The following is a 17817-nucleotide window of genomic DNA, read 5'->3' on the forward strand; positions in this document are numbered from 1 at the left end:
TCCAGGAGTATCCCACCAGCCGAACGGATACAGCTATGCAGACGCGCTTCGTCGACCCACGCCAATGCCAGTGCCGTAGTACCTCGAACCGTATTCTGTGGCAGCCTGGGCTCAGCAGAATTCTGGCAGGCGACCCTATAGACTAATTCCACCGGACTTACATCACGAAAATGCGGTGGCACTGTCTTGGTAGGCAAAAGACGCTCCGCCTACCGCAGTTTTTGCGGGGTTTTCAATGATGCATGTGGTGTTCTCAGCCAAGCAACGAGAAAAAAAACGGTAGGCCGACGAGCTGCGTCACGGTTGGATGTCAGTCGCGTCTCACAACTTAGTTTTGTTAGTTGGCGCACATCGCAGCCCTCAGCGCTTATGGCTTTCACAACGCTTATGGCGTCTCACAGCATCGTTTTGTTGTCACAGATCGCAGCCCTCAGCGCTTTTGGTGGAAGTTACGGGCGGACGTCGGTATAATTTTACCCATAATGTCGACATCGGCTTACCTGTGTTTACAAACATGAAATGGGTCTATATGCGGAATACCGACATATGGCGCACTGCGCATCGCCGACCACTCTGCTACAACTGTGGAGAGCCAGGGCACATTTACTGTTTTTGCCCACATCGCCGAGCTGAATACGGCTGGAGTGCACCTACCGCAACGCGCCGACAGTTCGACGAAAGCCGTGTTCCCGTGATTGGCAGTGTGCACTGTAATGAAGACGCCATAGCCGAACGCATCACCGCCCTTCTTTTTCGCCAAGGCATTGCCATCGCTCGCGGCATCTTCAGCTTAGTGGATGGGCGCGCAGAGGTGCTTCTGACCAACTTCACAAATGAGCGCCGGCACATCGGTAAAGGCACGGCTGTGGCGTACCTCGAAGAGCTCGACTACTCTCACGACTGTCTTCTAATGCAAGGGGAAGCTACAGCTCAATCACCTCCACATACACCACCAGTTGATATCGGTCCGAGTCTAACACCGACTGAAAGATGCCGTCTTATGGAGCTGCTCGACCAGCTCAAGGACTGCATCTCGTCGACATCACGAGTGGGTCGAACGCCTATGACTAAGCATCGCATCATTACGGATGACACAGCAAGACTAATCCGACAGAACCCATATCGCGTCGCTCAAAAAGAACGTGAGAAAATCCAGCAGCAAGTCAAGAAGATGCTAGAGGATGATGTAATCCAAGCATCAAAGAGTCCTTGGGTATCGTCCGTGGTACTCGTGAAAACGGAAGATGGCAGCTTGCGTTTCCGCACCCATTATCGTAAGCTGAACCACGTAAGAAAAAAGACGTTTATCCGTTACCACGAATCGATGACTCTTGGGACAGGCTACGGCATGCGCTTTACTTCTTGTCAATGAACCCTAAAAGTGGATAAGGAAGGAAAATAGAGGGAAAAGAACGGCAGGGAGGTTAACCAGCCTATAGGCAGCCGGTTTGCTACCCTGCGCATGGGAGAGGAATGGGGGAGATGAAAGATAGAGAGCAGAGGGTGAAGAGAGAAACAAAGCACATTCAGCAGCACACGCGCGCACACTCATAGTGGATACTGGCAAATAGAAGTAGATGAGCTCGAATGAGAAAAGACCACCTACGTGACGCCAGACGGGCTTTAAGAATTCAAAGTCCTCCCTTTCGGTCTATGCTCAGCCCCAGCCACGTGTCAGAGACTAATGGATACCATTCTGTTAAAGCCTGCAATGGAAAACTTGCCTTGTGTTCTTGATGGCGTGATTGTTTTTTCGGCCACGTTTGAAGAACATCTAAAGCGGCTACTGTCAGTTCTTCAAGCCATACGGTCCACCGGACTCGCACTGAAACCGGAAAAATGCCACTCCGGCCTCAAAGAACTCCAGTTCCTGGGACACGTGGACAGTCGTGAAGGAGGGAAGCCTGACCCAGATAAAACTGCAGCCATCGCAAAGTTCGCAAAGCCTGTTCATAAGAAAGCGGTCAGGTGTTTTCTGGGTCTCTGCGCCTACTACTGGCGATTTATAGCAGACTTTGCACACATCGTCTCTCCACTCAACCACCTTACAAGGGAAAACGTTGCGTTTGTATGGGGTGAAGAGCAAGAAGCTTCGTTCAACGAGCTGCGACAGCATCTACAAACTCCACCCGTCCTTGCTCACTTCGACGAGAATGCACAAACAGCCATCCATACACACGCCAGCAATGTGGGTCTAGGTGCTGTTCTTGTGCAATGCCAAGATGGTGTGGAGAGTGTAGTTGCCTACGCTAGCAGAACGTTCACACGCGACCAGTCCAACTACTCAACAACAGAGAAGGAATGTCTGGCTGTTGTTTGGGCAGTTGCGAAGTTCCGCTCGTACTTATATGGCCGCGTTTTTAAGTCGTAAGCAACCATCACACTCTTTTTTGGTTGGCCAACATGAAAGACTCATCTGGACATTTAGCAATGGAGCTTACTACTCCAAGAATACGACATGGCCGTAGTTCGACAGTCACCGTCGTACGTACGCGGAAGCCTTGCGATCTTCCACGCCTCTTTCTGGTCAACGAGTACCTACCCAGATAATGCCACACGTCCCAATCCAGCCAGTCCGGAAGGCAACACTTAGACGCCGACTGTTTGTCAAGGTCACCGACTGAATTACCGGCTACAGAGGTTGATGAATTCACAGGTTCTTTAGGAGTTGTTGATGCGGCTATCATTTCTCGGCAACAACAAGATGATCGGGAGCTCAACTCGCTTATAGAATTTTTGAACGGACGAGTCGCCAATGAACCAAGATTGTTTTTGAAGAACTTATCGTCATTAGGTTTACGGGATGGAATTTTGTACAAAAAAAATTTCTCATCAACAAGTAGAAGCTATCTGCTGGTAGTTCCTGAAGCTCTCCACAGCGAATTTTTACAAGGCTGCCATGACAAAGCCACTGCGGGTCACCTAGGTTTTATAAGAACACTGACGCGCGTCAAAGAAAAATATTACTGGCCAAGAATCGCAGCAGAGGTGAAACATTGCGTCTGAACATGCATTGACTGTCAGCAGCTCAAGGTACCACCTGTCAAACCCGCTGGGCCATTACATCCTGTACTCGTGCCAGAAACTCCAGTTTCTCAAATCGGAATGGATCTGCTGAGCCCATTCCGAACATCGGACAGTGGCAACGAATTGGTTATAGTGGCGACGGACTACCTCTCCCGATACGCGCAGATCAAGGCCATTGCGAGTGGCACTGCAGCTGAAGCGGCCCAGTTCTTCATTGAGAACATTGTCCTGAGACATGGGGCGCCAGCTGTCGTCATAACAGACAAAGGTGCCGCGTTTACAGCCGAGCTTTTGCGCACTGTGCTTACGCTCAGTAGCACAGTGCATAGGATGACGACAGCTTACCACTCACAAACGAATGGGCTTACAGAACGACCTAACAAGACCATCGCTGACATGCTTTGCATGTACGTCGACGTGGCACACAAGAATTGGGACGGAATATTGCCGTACACCACATTCGTGTATAATACGGCGCGCCAGGAAACAACGAAAATGACGGCGTTCGCACTGATTCATGGCAGAGAAGTTACTACAATGCTTGACGCCATGCTGCCTTACGATTGTAATGATTCAGAGACAGGTGCCGCAGACTTCACTGAGCGCACCGAGAAAGCAAGGCAGCTTGCTCGTGCCAAAATAATCAACCAGCAGCAACTTGACGCCCAACGTTACAACATTCGCCTTCGATTCCTCGCTTATCAACCAGGAAATAGAGTCTTGGTTTGGTTTCCTGTACGGCGGCGAAGCCTCTCGGAGAAACTCTTACGCCTATACTTTGGACCATACAAGGTTTTGCACCGTCTAAGCGACGTGACGTACGAAGTCGTGCCCGACGCCTCCTCCTGTTTGAAACGTCGCTAGCATCTGCCTGAGACAGTGCACGTGGTCCTCATAAAACTTTACCACTCTGAGGGATGTAAACACCCGCTGGCCGCATCTCTACCAGGTGAGCAACGGGACGACGCTCACTCTGGCGGGAGGGTAATGCCGCGTGCATAGCTGCATTTAGCTGCGAGATAGCAATGACAACGAAGATCACGGATTTTCTCGAGAGGCGCAGTGCAGGCGAGTGAAGAAGACGACAATCTTAGCGACCTTTTTTTTTGAGAGCGTCTCTACGAGCTCCACTGTCCATGTTTTTAAATAAACCCTCTGTATTTTATAACCCGCGACAATATGTACCTTGAGTCAAGATGCCATTCGCAAATTACAGAATTCTCTTGCACTGGCTTGTAAGCCTTTGTATGACCCGTGCCCAGTTTTCTAAACCCTCCTTGTGGGCAGGTGCGTTAATTTGGCTTGCACTGCCTGCACTAGTTCTGAAAAGGGTCACAGCGGTGGCAGTGATGCTGTGGGTGCGAAGCACCAGTTCACAAAGTGCAGGTGCCGCCGCGACACTACAGTGTGGCGGCTACGGCCAAAATTGAGATGCAAGTACAGGAAGAGTTCGTGGTGTGTATCGCGGGTTTCCTTACCATCAATACACGCGGCGTGTATCGATGGCGTTGTTTACTGAAACACGGTCACGATGGCTGTCTTCATGCCATAAAAAAAAACTGGCACGAGCTTGGCTCAGCTCTTCTTGCACGCGCGCCCGGAACTAAACGCATTGTCGTCTTCTCCAAGCTCGGGAGGAGGAAGGGGTGCACGCATTGCTGCACCTCTTTGCACCTCCTTTTGAGCAAGTGTTGAGAGAGAGAGAGAAAATACTTTATTTGCATGATCTTGCGTGCAGGTAGTTTTCTCTCGCGCAGGGCTCGGACTACGCCTCTAATGCTTTACTCTAATGGAGTCCTAAGAACACTGGGTCTAGATCTCAAGGATTACGTCTGGCCTAGCATCAGATACTTGGGTCCCTTCAGCCCCGTTTGACGGGCCGTTGGTTCTCGTTCTCTTCTGCCTGGCCAGCGCCTCGTCGAACCACTGGATTGCCCATTTTTGGATCGACAGTCCACAAAGCGAATTTATCGCTTCATCTGTCCTGGTAGGGTCTTCTTGGAGACGAGGTCGGTATCTTCGTCTTCGCCCGTTGTGCCTCTACCACTAGCGTGTTATTCACGGGCAGTTCCACTGGATGCGTCACTGCTCGGTTGCACTGCATCATCACACCGCACGATATTGCCACATGGTCTGCTTGGGTGAGATCCATGAGTGAAAGAGGACAAAGACGATCTATCTAAGCTGCTGGGCTAGTCGACTCAACGAGCCAATTATATGAAGATTGTGGTGAGAAACGTGACAAGACTGGTGGAAGTGCTGGGTACAACGTCTCACGTTTCACCCGATGACCAAGACCCCGCCAAGCAGCCGGAACGCAAGCCCTGCACCCGTGGATACTCGCGTTCACAGAAAAAGCCGCCGCCAACGAGGCCTACTGCTTGAGACACCAACTACTGAAGCAGCGACTATGACTTTGACACTAGATCCGTGCAAGCTCCGACACATTCACCGATAGTCTGAAATGCCCAGAACCCGGTCATGCTTAGCCCCTTTCACGGAAAGCAGCATGAAGATGTTGACGACTGGCTGAGTGAGTTAGATTGTGTCGCAGCGATCAACTACTGGGATGATGCCGCGAAGCTCCGGAGCGTGTACACTTGCCTAAAGGATGGTGCCAAGACGTAGCTTTTGAACAGGGACGATGTTCTGATTATTCGCGTGAAATCAATCGCCTTCTGGAGACCCACAGGAGTCCCGACCGCCGCGAACGGGTGGAGCGTGCACTACAATCACGCATCCAGATGCCAAACGACACCGTCTCGATGTACGTCGAGGACATGACACGGCTTTTTAAGCGAGCGCATCCTGCTATGGCAGAAGAAAAAAAAGTTGTGCCACCTCATGTGTGGTGTGAAGGAACAATTTTTTTGTAGGTTTAGTGCGTAGCCCCCCTCTCCCCCCCCAAGAGGTTTGCTGAGTTCCTTACTGAAGCGGCAACAATGGAGCAAGTACTGCACCAACGGTCTGCCCTGTTTGATCGTCAAGTGAATGCTGCCTGACTTCCCGAAATGTTCGCCGCCCATGAGAGCAAGGGTCCCGAATGGATTCGCGAGGTCATCCGCTCTGTCGTCTACGTAGAAATGGAAAATATGTACGGTACAAGGCAAATCGATGTCGGTTCTACCACCAGTGTCGTCCGTGACGAAGCCCAGCAGGTGCTGCACGCCCATCGTTTTCCGCCCACGTCGGTTGATCCGGAAACGGCTCCTGTGTCTACTGACAGTCGCCGTCGTACGTACGCGGAAGCCTCGCGATCTTCCACGCCTCTTTCTGGTCAATGAGTACAAACCCAGATAATGCCACACGTCCCAATCCAGCCAGTGCCACACGTCCCAATCCAGACAGTGCCACACATCCCGATCCAGACAATGCCATACGTCTCGATTCAGACAATTATTCTGTCAGTCGCGATTCAGTCAGCGCACGCTGGTTTGGACATCGATGGTCGCCGTGCACCGACGCGCAAGTCTGATCTCTGGCTTACGCCGGACAGCGACCCCTCTGCTATCATTGTGGTGAAGCTGGTCACGTTTATCGCGAATGCCCATACCGGCAACTTGGTCTGCGCAAATTTTCCGTCAACTACCCTCGTCCCCGAATTGGTCTAAGGCCAAGGGATACCCAAGAGTATCTCGCGCAACACCGTGCGCCCTTTACACGAAGGCAATCGCGGTCACCATCTCCGAGGAGACCTGCAGCCACTGGGCCACGTTTGGAGGGGACGGCACGGGAACGCTCCCCTAGCCCTCGTCGAGAAAGCTGAAGACAGCGTCCTTCTGAGGCGAAGTCACTGAGACTCAAAGTGCGGAAGACCTCCCATCGACGCTTGCACGCAACGCCGAAGGCATTTCGTCTGAGATTGACCGCAGAACCGAAGGTCAATGCCTCGGTAGACACTGGTGCAGACTATTCGATTATCAGCGAGAGGCTAGAAAAAGATCTCAGGAAAGTGATTACGCCGTGGAATGGAACGCGAATGCGAACAGCTGGAGGACACGTTTTAACACTGCTGGGTTGCTGTACGGCAAGAATGAAAATTCGTGCAACAACGTTTGTACTCAGCTGTCTCGTTCTTCGCGACTGTTCACGTCAGCTTATTATCGGCATGGACTTCCTTCGGTAATACGGTGCCATGATAAATCTCCGTGAGCGCATCGTAACCTTCTCAATTCAAGGCTCAACAGATCGAGACGCTGATAACTGCCCTAGACCTGCACTGCGTGTTGATGACGACAGTGTGACGCTGCCACCTCGAGTGACTGTTACCATCGAAGTCGCTTGTGAAGACCTCTGAGATGGTGACGTGGTGGCTGAAAGCAACCTATCACCTCTGCTGCTCCAAGGTGTATGTGCCGCCCGAAGTGTTCATGACGGACAGTCACAGATACTAGTTATGAACTTCAACTACGAGCACCGTCATCTTTTCCGCGGAACCACCGTAGCATATGGAGACCCTGTTGCCGACGTCACGGAGTGCTTCGCGTCCGAGGAAACGCATGAGGCTGACGAATTTGAAGACAGCATCGACATCAATTCGACGCTGTCAGACGAGAGAAAGACTGCACGTCATGGCGTTTTAATGGAGTTTCAATCTTGCTTCGCCTCTTCTTCCAAAGTCCGTCAAACACAGCTCACGAAGCATCGAATTATTACCAACGATGACGTCCGCCCCATCCCGCAGCAGCCTTATCGAGTTTCTGCCAAAGAACGCGGGGCTATTCAGACACAAGTAAAAGAGATGCTCCATGACGGGATTATTCAACCATCCAGCAGCCCTTGGTCCTCGCCGGTCATTTTAACGAAGAAAAAAGACGGAACGCTGCGATTCTGTATTAACTACGGGAAGCTTAATTTTTAATGGCGTCACGAAAAAGGACGTCTACCTGCGTCCACGGGTCAATGACTCTCTCGACAGGTTACGAGACGCGCGAAGTATTTTTCGTTCATCGATCTAAAGATTGGCGTTTGGCGAACCGAAGTGGATGAACGATACCGAGAAAAAACCGCGTTTGTGACTCCAGGCGGACCTTACGAATTCCGAGTTCTTCCCTTCGGCCTCTGTTCTGTCCCAGCCACTTTTCAGAGGATGATGGACACTGTTCTCGCTGGCTTTTAGTGTCAAAGCTGCCTTGTCTACCTCGATGATGTGGTCATCTTTTCAGAGAGCTTTGAAGAACATCTGAAGCGCCTGAGAAAGGTTCTGGAAGCCATTCGCACAGCTGAACTCACGCTGAAGCCCCAAAAATGCCATTTCGGCAAGAAGAGCTGAAACTTTTGCGACATGTGATTAGTGGGGATGGAGTGCGACCTGATCCAGACAAAACTAATGCCGTCGCCGCCTTTCCTGTTCCATCAGATAAAAGAGCAGTGCACCGTTTCTTCAGATTGTGCACGTATTATCGCCAATTTATCGCCAACTTCTCGAAGATAGCTGAACCTCTTACGTGACTCACCCGAGATGACGTGCCCTTTACTTGGAGCGCAGAACAAGACACAGCGTTCACAGAGCTACGATAGAGAATGCAAACAGCCTCTGTTCTTGCCCATTTTGATGAGAACGCTGCTACAGAAATGCTTACAGACGCCAGCAATGTCGAACTTGGCGCTGTCCTTGTACAACGACACGGCAGCGTTGAGCATGTAATAGCTAACGCCAGTCGTACTCTTTCTCGAGCCGAGACCAACTATTCTACATCAAAAAAGAATGCCTCGCAGTCGTGTGGGCGACGACCAAATTTCGGCCTTAGCTCCACGGTCGTCCCTTCAAAGCGGTGACTGACAACCACTCACTCTGCTGGCTGGCCAATCTCAGAGATTCATCCGGCCGTCTCGCTCGGTGGAGTTAGCGTTTGCAGGAGTTAGACATTATGATTGTGTACAGGTCAGGGCGCATACACGAAGATGCCGACGCGCTTTCTAGAGCGCCCGTGGAACACGCTGTCAGGGGCTCCGAGGATGAAGATGGCTTTCTCGGAGCAGTTATCGATTCCGATTGGCATGTCAAAACAGCGGGCAGACGAATAATTACGCCCAGATATTTATTCCATGTATAATAAAGAACTGGGACAGTCAGGACTGTTATTTGAGACCAGATAGGAGCGTATGCCTAGCCAGCGAAAACAGTGACAACGTCCGGGCCGAGCGTCTCGTGCTTAGCACCGACGATGTGTTTGCCGAGCTATGCGTGATCCACTACATTCATCATTACACATTTCCTTCTTGCTGAAGACGGAACCAAGTAGGTATTCTAAGGTGTCGTGAGGACAAGTGGTTCGTTATACGGTTTGAGACGATCCACGTGTACGATTTCGCGGCCTCGGCGACGCAGGTCCGGAGTGGGCGTGAGGGGTTTGATGAGGTAGTGTACAGCAGAAGTTTGCTCTATGATGCGATAAGGCCCATGGTACCTGCTGACTAACTTTGTAGAGGTACCAGGAGCAGCAGTGGGAGGCACACACAGCCAAACAAGAGAGTTGGGCGAAAACTGGTAGTGGGACCGTCTCCATCGTGACGAAATTTCTGTAGCTCTTGTTTTTGTGTTGTAAGGAAGTGAGCTAATCGCCCACATTCTTCCGCATACCGAGCGGCTTCAGAAACTGGTGTGGCTTTGGATGAGTCGGGTCGGTAAGGGAGAATGGTGTTGATTGAAGATGATGGCTCTCGATTGATTGATATCTGATGTTTAACGTCCCAAAACCACCATATGATTATGAGAGACGCCGTAGTGGAGGACTCCGGAAATTTCGACCACCTGGGGTTCTTTAACGTGCACCCACATCTGAGCACACGGGCCTACAACATTTCCGCCTCCATCGGAAATGCAGCCACCGCAGCCGGGATTCGATACCATGACTTGCGGGTCCGCAGCTGAGTACCTTAGCCACTAGACCACCGCGACGGGGCAATGATGGCTCTCGACCATAGAGTAATAAGAAGAGAGAAAATCCTGTCATCGCTTGAGGGGCCGTGTTGTAAGCGTACGTTACTTAGGGAAGGATAAGATTCCAGTTGGTGTGGTCAGAGGCAACATAGATAGAAAGCATGTCGCCAAGAGTGCGGTTGAAACGTTCGGTCAAGCCGTTTGTTTGTGGGCGATATGTGGTAGTGCAGCGGTGAATCACATGCCATTCAGCAAAAAGTTCTTGAATAACATCCGCGAGAAAGACGTGGCCTCGGTCGCTCAAAAGTCCACGTGTAGTGCCGTGACGCAGAAAAAAACGTTGCAGCAGGAAAGACGCAACGTCACGTGCCCGTCGAGGCTGATAGAGCGGCTGTTTCTGCATATCTCTTGAGATGGTCGATCGCTACAATAATCCAGTGATTCCCAGCTGATGTATATGGCAGAGGACCATAAAGATCTATTCCAACCAGGTTGAAAGGTTGCACTGGGCACGGTAACGGCTGCATTGGGGCAGTAGGACGGCTGGGATTGTGCTTGCGACGTTGGCACTCTGTGCAAGGTTGAATGTACTTTTGAACGAATGTGTACAAGCCGCGCCAATAAAACCGAAAACGTAGCCTGGCGTAGGTTTTAAACAAACCGCCGTGTGCACACTGCGGATCGGCATGGAAAGCAGCACATATGCTGGCACGAAGATGCCAGGGTATGATGAGTAGCCATTTGCGGCCGTTCGGGTGATAGTTGCGGCGATAAAGTATTCCATCACGGATGGCGAAGTGAGAGGCTTGTCGGTGTAGCGCTCTAGATGGCGGGTGGGCGAGTGTTTCAGATAGGTAATCCATCAGAGACGCTATCCACGAATCTTTGCACTGCTCCGCAGCCATGTCGATGGGTCCTGATAGTGGAAGTAAGTTGTCTTTGATGGAGACACTCGCAATATCAGTAGAAACGGGCGAACGCGAAAGAGCATCGGCATCGGCATGCTTTTGGCCTGAACGATAAATGACACGAATGTTGTACTCTTGTAGTCGTAAAACTCATCATGCCAAGCGTCCGGAGGGATCCTTGAGGGAAGATAACCAGCAGAGCGCGTGGTGATCGGTAACAACATCGAAAGGGTGGCCGTAAGGATAAGGCTGAATTTTGTAATGGCCCAGATGATCACTAGACATTGTTTTTCAGTTACCTAATAATTTGCTTCTGATCTTGTAAGAGTGCGGCTCGCGTACGTAACAACATATTCTTGTTAAGCAGGCTTTCGTTGGGCGAGTACAGCGCCAAGACCGACACCGCTAGCATCCGTGTGGATTTCTGTGGGAGTGCTTGAATCAAAATGTCGCAGTATGGGTGGGGTTGTAAGCAGTTCACGGAGCTTCGCAAAGGCACTGTCGCAGGCTGGAGACCACGCAGATAGATTGCGGTCTTCCTGAAGTAGGTCTGTCAGAGGTGCCATGATCGAGGTGAAATTCTGGATGAAGTGGCGGAAGTATGAGCAAAGTCCAATGAAACTACGCAGCTCCTTGAGAGACGCGGGCCTCGGGAACTCGCTAACAGCACGTAGCTTAGCGGGGTCAGGGAGAACGCCATCCTTCAACACGACGTGTCCGAGAATGGTCAGCTTGCATGCTCCAAAGTGACACTTCTTCAAGTTGAGTTGGAGGCCAGCTGCAGAAATGCAGCGTAGAACCTGTTCCAAACGACAAAGGTGCGTGGGAAAATCAGGCAAGAATACCACCACATCATATAAGTAGCACAAACACGTGTTCTATTTGAGCCCTCGTACGAATGTGTCCATCATGCGCTCAAATGTTGCCGGCGCATTGCATAGGCCGAATGGCATCACGTTGAATTCGTATAAGCCGTCTGGGGTAACAAAGGCAGTTTTTTACCTATCATCCGGATTCATGGGCACTTGGCAATACCCAGAGTTTAGATCAAGGGAGAAAAAAAAACTCTGCGCCTTGTAAACAGTCGAAAGCGTCATCGATCCGAGGCAAAGGATGAACATCCTTTCGAGTTATTTTGTTTAGACGACGATTATCCACGCAAAAGCGCATCGTGCCATCCTTCTTTTTAACTAAAACAACCGGCGACGCCCAACGACTGTTTGATAGTTGAAGGACGCCGCGCTTTAGCATGTCACCTACTTGTTCATCGATGACACGGCGTTCAGTCGGCGAAACACGGTACGGTCGCTGCCGTAGTGGTGGGTGATTACCTGTGTCGATCTGGTGGCATACAGTAGATGTTCGACCTAAGGTAGCACTGTGACTGTCAAAAAGTGGCCGAAACTTGTCAAGGAGGCTCAAAAGCTCACACCTCTGTTGTGGGTTTAGGCCTTCGTCGATTTAACGGTTGAAAATGTCGGCAGTGAAAGGACCATTCATGGAACTACAGGAGAGGGCACTGACTTCCGATGATCGATCAGGAACGTCAAGTGTAGCGATGGTTTTAAATGATTCAATTGAGCCAATACATTCGCCCCGAAGGAGCGTAATCGTGAATGGGAACAGATTTCTCACAGACACGTCGGTCGCGCCACCTTGAAGAGTAACGAGAGCGGTTGGGAGCGGTGATGGGGGGCGATGAACGAAAGCAGCGGAAGGCGTGAAGAATGCGGTAGTATCGACGACGGCGGAAGACGACACAGGTGCGAAGACAGTAGCACGCGGAGGGATCTGAATGTCGTCACTAATGACCAACTACGCGTAGGAAGGGTGATCGTCCACAGGTAGAGCATCACCAAGAGGACAAAAGACGACTTCGGCACGGGCACAATCAATGACGGCTTGGTGATGGGAGAGAAAATCCCAGCCTAAAATGATGCCGTGAGAACAGTGCAGGAGTACTACGAACTGCACTGTGTAGGGCACTCCTTGAATTACAAGTCTGGTGGTACACGCCGTCATAACTAGTTTGAACTTTGTTTTCGTTAGCGCTCTATCGTTCTGGTAGCCTGTATGCGTTGCATATATATATATATATATATATATATATATATATATATATATATATATATATATATATATATATATATATATATATAAATACGAAAGTAGATGCGCTTTCACATAACAACTGTTTATTGTGCCGACGTTTCGACAGAAACCCTGTCTTTTTTAAGGCATAAAGACAGGGTTCCTGTCGAAACGTCGGCACAATAAACAGTTGTTATGTGAAAGCGCATCTACTTTCGTATTTATAACCTTGCGGCAACCGAAGTTATTCTTCTATATATATATATATATATTTTTATTTATTTATTTATTTTCAATACTGCCAGTCTCACTTGGAGACCAAAGCAGGTGGGCATACAGATAACAACGTGAGTGCAACAGAATACACGCAGTGCACAGTACAATGGCATGTCATACAAAGAAGTGTTCTCTCTAATACAACATTAGTATATACAACGGAAGAATCAAGGTTAATACAATCCAATGGAACACAAAGAAGCCATTAAAAAAAGAATTTGCATGAATATGAAACCTTTTCCTTTCCCTTTTCATGGTTGGGGCTTATTTCCTATCGCGTCACAAAATATTGATGATGATTCTATGGCAGCTACTGTTGGGTCGAGGTTGTTCCACTCCCTAACTGCTGTAGGAAAAAATGAGTATTTAAACGTGTTGGAGTTGCAAAAGTATTCAGTTAACATTTTATCGTGTTTATTACGCGATATCCGGGATCTAGAGAAGGTGATATATTTGGAAGAAATTATGTTGAAGTGGTTGTGCAGAAGGCTATGCATGAATTTTAACCGAGCTTGTCTTGCTCTGCCTGCCAGTGTGTCTAAACCGGATGATGCTAGAAGTTCAGTGGGCGAGTCAGTACGTTTGTATTTGTTATGGATGAACCGTATCGCTTTTCTTTGAACTTTTTCTAGTTGATTTATGTTAGTAATATTGTGAGGGAACCAAACAGTGTTAGCATATTCCAGCACTGGCCGCACAAAGGTTGTGTAACTGAGGAGTTTGATAGGAGTGGGAGCAGACTTCAAGCACCTTTTAAGAAAGAATAACTTACGGATAGCTTTTGAGGATATGTTGGCAATGTGTTTGTTCCACTTGAGGTCGGTTGCTAGGGTAAGTCCTAGGTATTTGTGTTCATAAACTTTAGTTAGTTCAGTGTCATTAAGTGAGTAAGTAAATTCTGACGGGTTCTTCTTTTTTGTCACCGTCATTGACACAGATTTGCTGGTATTAATAGACATTTGCCATTGTTCACACCAGGTGTTTATCACGTTAAGTTGTCTGTTCAGGGTGTGGTGGTTTTCGTAACACAGTATTTCTTTATAGATAATGCAGTCGTCTGCGAACAGCTTTATGTTGCATTCCATGTTAGTGATGATGTCATTAATATAAATTAAAAACAGCAAGGGCCCCAAGACCGAGCCCTGAGGTACACCAGATGAGATGGGAACAATGTCGGATGATGCTTCATTGAAATGGACGAATTGCGAACGCTGGGATAAAAAATCGCCAATCCAAGCAGAAATATTTCCGATGCCAATTATTGCCTCTAGTTTTGCTATTAACTTGTTGTGACACACGCGATCAAAAGCTTTGCTAAAGTCCAAGAATATAATGTCTGTTTGGCCGCGATTGTCAATTATCTGTGCAAGGTCATGAACAACTTCCGTTAATTGCGTCACTGTTGACATTCCGCGTCTAAACCCGTGCTGGCTGGGTGTTAATATGCGATTTTGTTCAAGATATACTGTCAGGTGTTTTAAAATTATATGTTCTAGGATCTTGCATGATGTACTGGTAAGGGATATGGGTCGATAGTTAGACGGAGAGTTTATGTCACCTGATTTATGAATTGGTATCACCTTTGCCTTCCTCCAGTCATTTGGCACACGTGCAGTTGATAGTGAAAAACGATAGATAATACCCAGGTATCTGCTGCACCATTCCGCGTATCGTTTCAGGAATTCATTTGGAACATTGTCAGGGCCGCTTGATTTTTTAGCATCTAATCCAAGTAGAAGGTTAAGGATTCCCGAGTCAGATATGATAAGTGGGTCGATGCTGGAGCCTGTAGAAACGACCGATGGAAGAAACCCGTTATCTGTAGTAAATACAGATTGAAAGTACTTGTTGAATACATCAGCCTGGACAGCATTTTCATCATGAGTGCGTTCTGGCGCCAAAGTATTGCGTGCACGAAAGTGATTCCAAAATCTCTGTGGATTATTTTTTAGGAAATCTGGTAGGATTGTATTAAAGTATTGTTTCCGTGACTGGTTCAACTTTTGTTTCAGCTCTTGCTTGGCACCTATCAGCTTAGATTTCACGACTGATTGACTTTCTGTATGTTTCAGTGAACGACGTAACCTTTTAACTTTCCTTTTGGCATGTATAACCTCGCGCGTTACCCATGGGCTGTATTTTCTTGGTTTCCTAGTTTTTAACGGTATAAATTTGGTAATGCAGTCATGTATTATGCCCTTAAACTTTATCCAGAGGACATTTATATCTGCCGACGGATCAGAAGCAAATTCTGAAAATGATGTGAACTCATGTGCCAGGGATGTCAAAACGCCAGCGTCGTTCGATTTCTCAAAGTCAATGATTTTGCTTTCAAAGGACCTTTTCGAAATAGAACATGATAATGGTAGGTGGCATATCGGGATATCGTGGTCGGATATTCCTTCAATAATGCCAGTTTGCAATGTATTTAGTTGAAAGTGATCACTAAGCAGTATTAGGTCAAGTATGTTGTTTGCAGTACCTTGTGAGCGCGTTGTTTGGCTAACTACTTGTTCTAGACTAAAATTTAGCATCAGATCAATCAGCGCTTCGGAAGCATGTGATGAATATTCCTTTGTGTTCCAATTAATGTCTGGTAAGTTAAAGTCCCCCATAATGATAATTCTTAGGCTTGGGGCGTGGTTCTGCAGAAACTCATGTATGTTCCTTACGCAATCTTCGTTCGAGTCAGGACTTCGGTAAACGCAGCCTGTAATTATGGCAGTGCTGTTGCAGATGATTCTGCAGAACACCGCCTCAGCTTCCTTCACATCTGGCAATTGTACGAATGGAAGGGATTTCTTTATCAACAGCGCCACACCACCACCACGTGACGGTCGGTCTTTTCGAATGATGCAATAATTTGGAGGCACTATTTCGTGATCTGAGATAGCCGGGGAAAGCCACGTCTCAGTTAACGCTACTATATCAGGGTTATGTGCAAGGAGTAGGTTTTCAAACGCTTCAGTCTTATTTAAAATGCTTCTGGCGTTTACATTTAGTAGTGTTAGTTCCTCGGCTGTGTTTTGCTTCGCGTGTTTGGACGTTTTGCTTCGGCGTTTTTTCTCAGCGGGACCCTCTCCCCCTTGCCCTCATCCCAGGTGAATACTTGTTCATTTATGTAAAGTTTGTCCAATGACAAAGACACTTTGTCATGATGCTCCCGGTTTGCCTTTGCGCTATTCCACAGCAACCTTCTTATCTCTCGTGTTCTCTTACAGAAATCTTCCCCAATAGAGAGACCCGTATTTTTCAGCTTGCGTCCCTCCCGCAATATTATTGATTTCTGTCTAGAGTCAAGTAGCCTCAACATTACTGGTCTCGTTTTGTTCTGGGCCGGTTTTCCAAGACGATGAATTCGTTCTATGGTCACAGGCTGTAAGCCGAGTATGTCCTGAACAATGCCTTTATTTACAGCTTGTTCCAACTTTTCACTGTTCTCCTGTTCTGTTTCCGCTAAGCCGTATACTATAATACCTATATATATATATATATATATATATATATATATATATATATATATATATATATATATATATATATATATATATATATATATATATATATAATGTAAGGATAGTGATACGCATTAAATCAAGTTGCAGGGCTTAAGAGATGAGTTCCTTCAAAATAGGGTGACAGCAGCTGACGTAAGATAGTGTATGGCGTCTCCGTTGCGTGTCATGCGTAGACACAAGGAAATATTATGTTAGTGCACCACTAGTTTAATAGCGACTACGTTGCAGTTGAGATCGAAGCCGTAGAAAAGAGTCTAGCACCTATGAGGGTAACGGCAGGTTCCAGAATGAACTGAGTGTGACAATTGCGAATGTTGCTACGCTAAGAGAAGAGGCCGAGGAAGGTCACAATAAGTACAACGTGGTGCTGTGCCAGAATGTATCTAGCGAAACAGCTAAGATAGTTTTAGAACATCTGGCGCAGATACAGTGAGGCTGTCCCGACGGTGAATCTTGCATGCAGGGTCCAGGCAGATTTCGACCCGCTAGGCAAGAACACCAGCTTCGGACGAACAGAGTGTACAGTAGATGCGAGTGAGGGGCTCAGAAATGCCCCTTAAGAAGAAACATAGACTGAGGCGGCATTGTAAAGCAAAGAGTACGACAAAGAGCACAGCCCGCTTGAAGAAAGTTGGTAAACATTCGAGGGCAGTTTACAGAATTAGGCGTTTGTCGTCGGCGCCGGAGTAGGTTTGTATGTGTCCGAGCCACCGGACAAAATAAAAAAAGAAAAAGCACGTCGGGTAAAAAGGCAAACGGAAGGAAGGGGACAGCCAGCCTTTCGTCGCTCCATCGACAGCATGCTTGATGGGCCACCGGAGCGCGAGTTCCGTGGCTCACTAATAGTAACTGAGCGAGAGTAAGAACTGTGGTTGCCAGTAAGAAGCGTTGCAGGAGTCGGAGGTTAAGCGAATGCGTTTTGCCATTGTTCCATTTCCCGTTCGCCAAGAAAGACCCACAGGGCGCGACATCACGCGTTCGTCAGAAAATGTAGTAGACAGCCTTAGGCTTCTCACGAGGATCACTGGTGGATTTGTTTTGTTTTGAAGTTTGCTTTTGACGGTTTAAGTTTGTTTTGTGTTGTAGAATGTGTTCTTTAGGTATGTCGGCGTCT

This window comes from Rhipicephalus microplus, unplaced genomic scaffold (assembly GCF_043290135.1).
Source record: "Rhipicephalus microplus isolate Deutch F79 unplaced genomic scaffold, USDA_Rmic scaffold_12, whole genome shotgun sequence".
Lineage (NCBI taxonomy): Eukaryota > Metazoa > Arthropoda > Arachnida > Ixodida > Ixodidae > Rhipicephalus > Rhipicephalus microplus.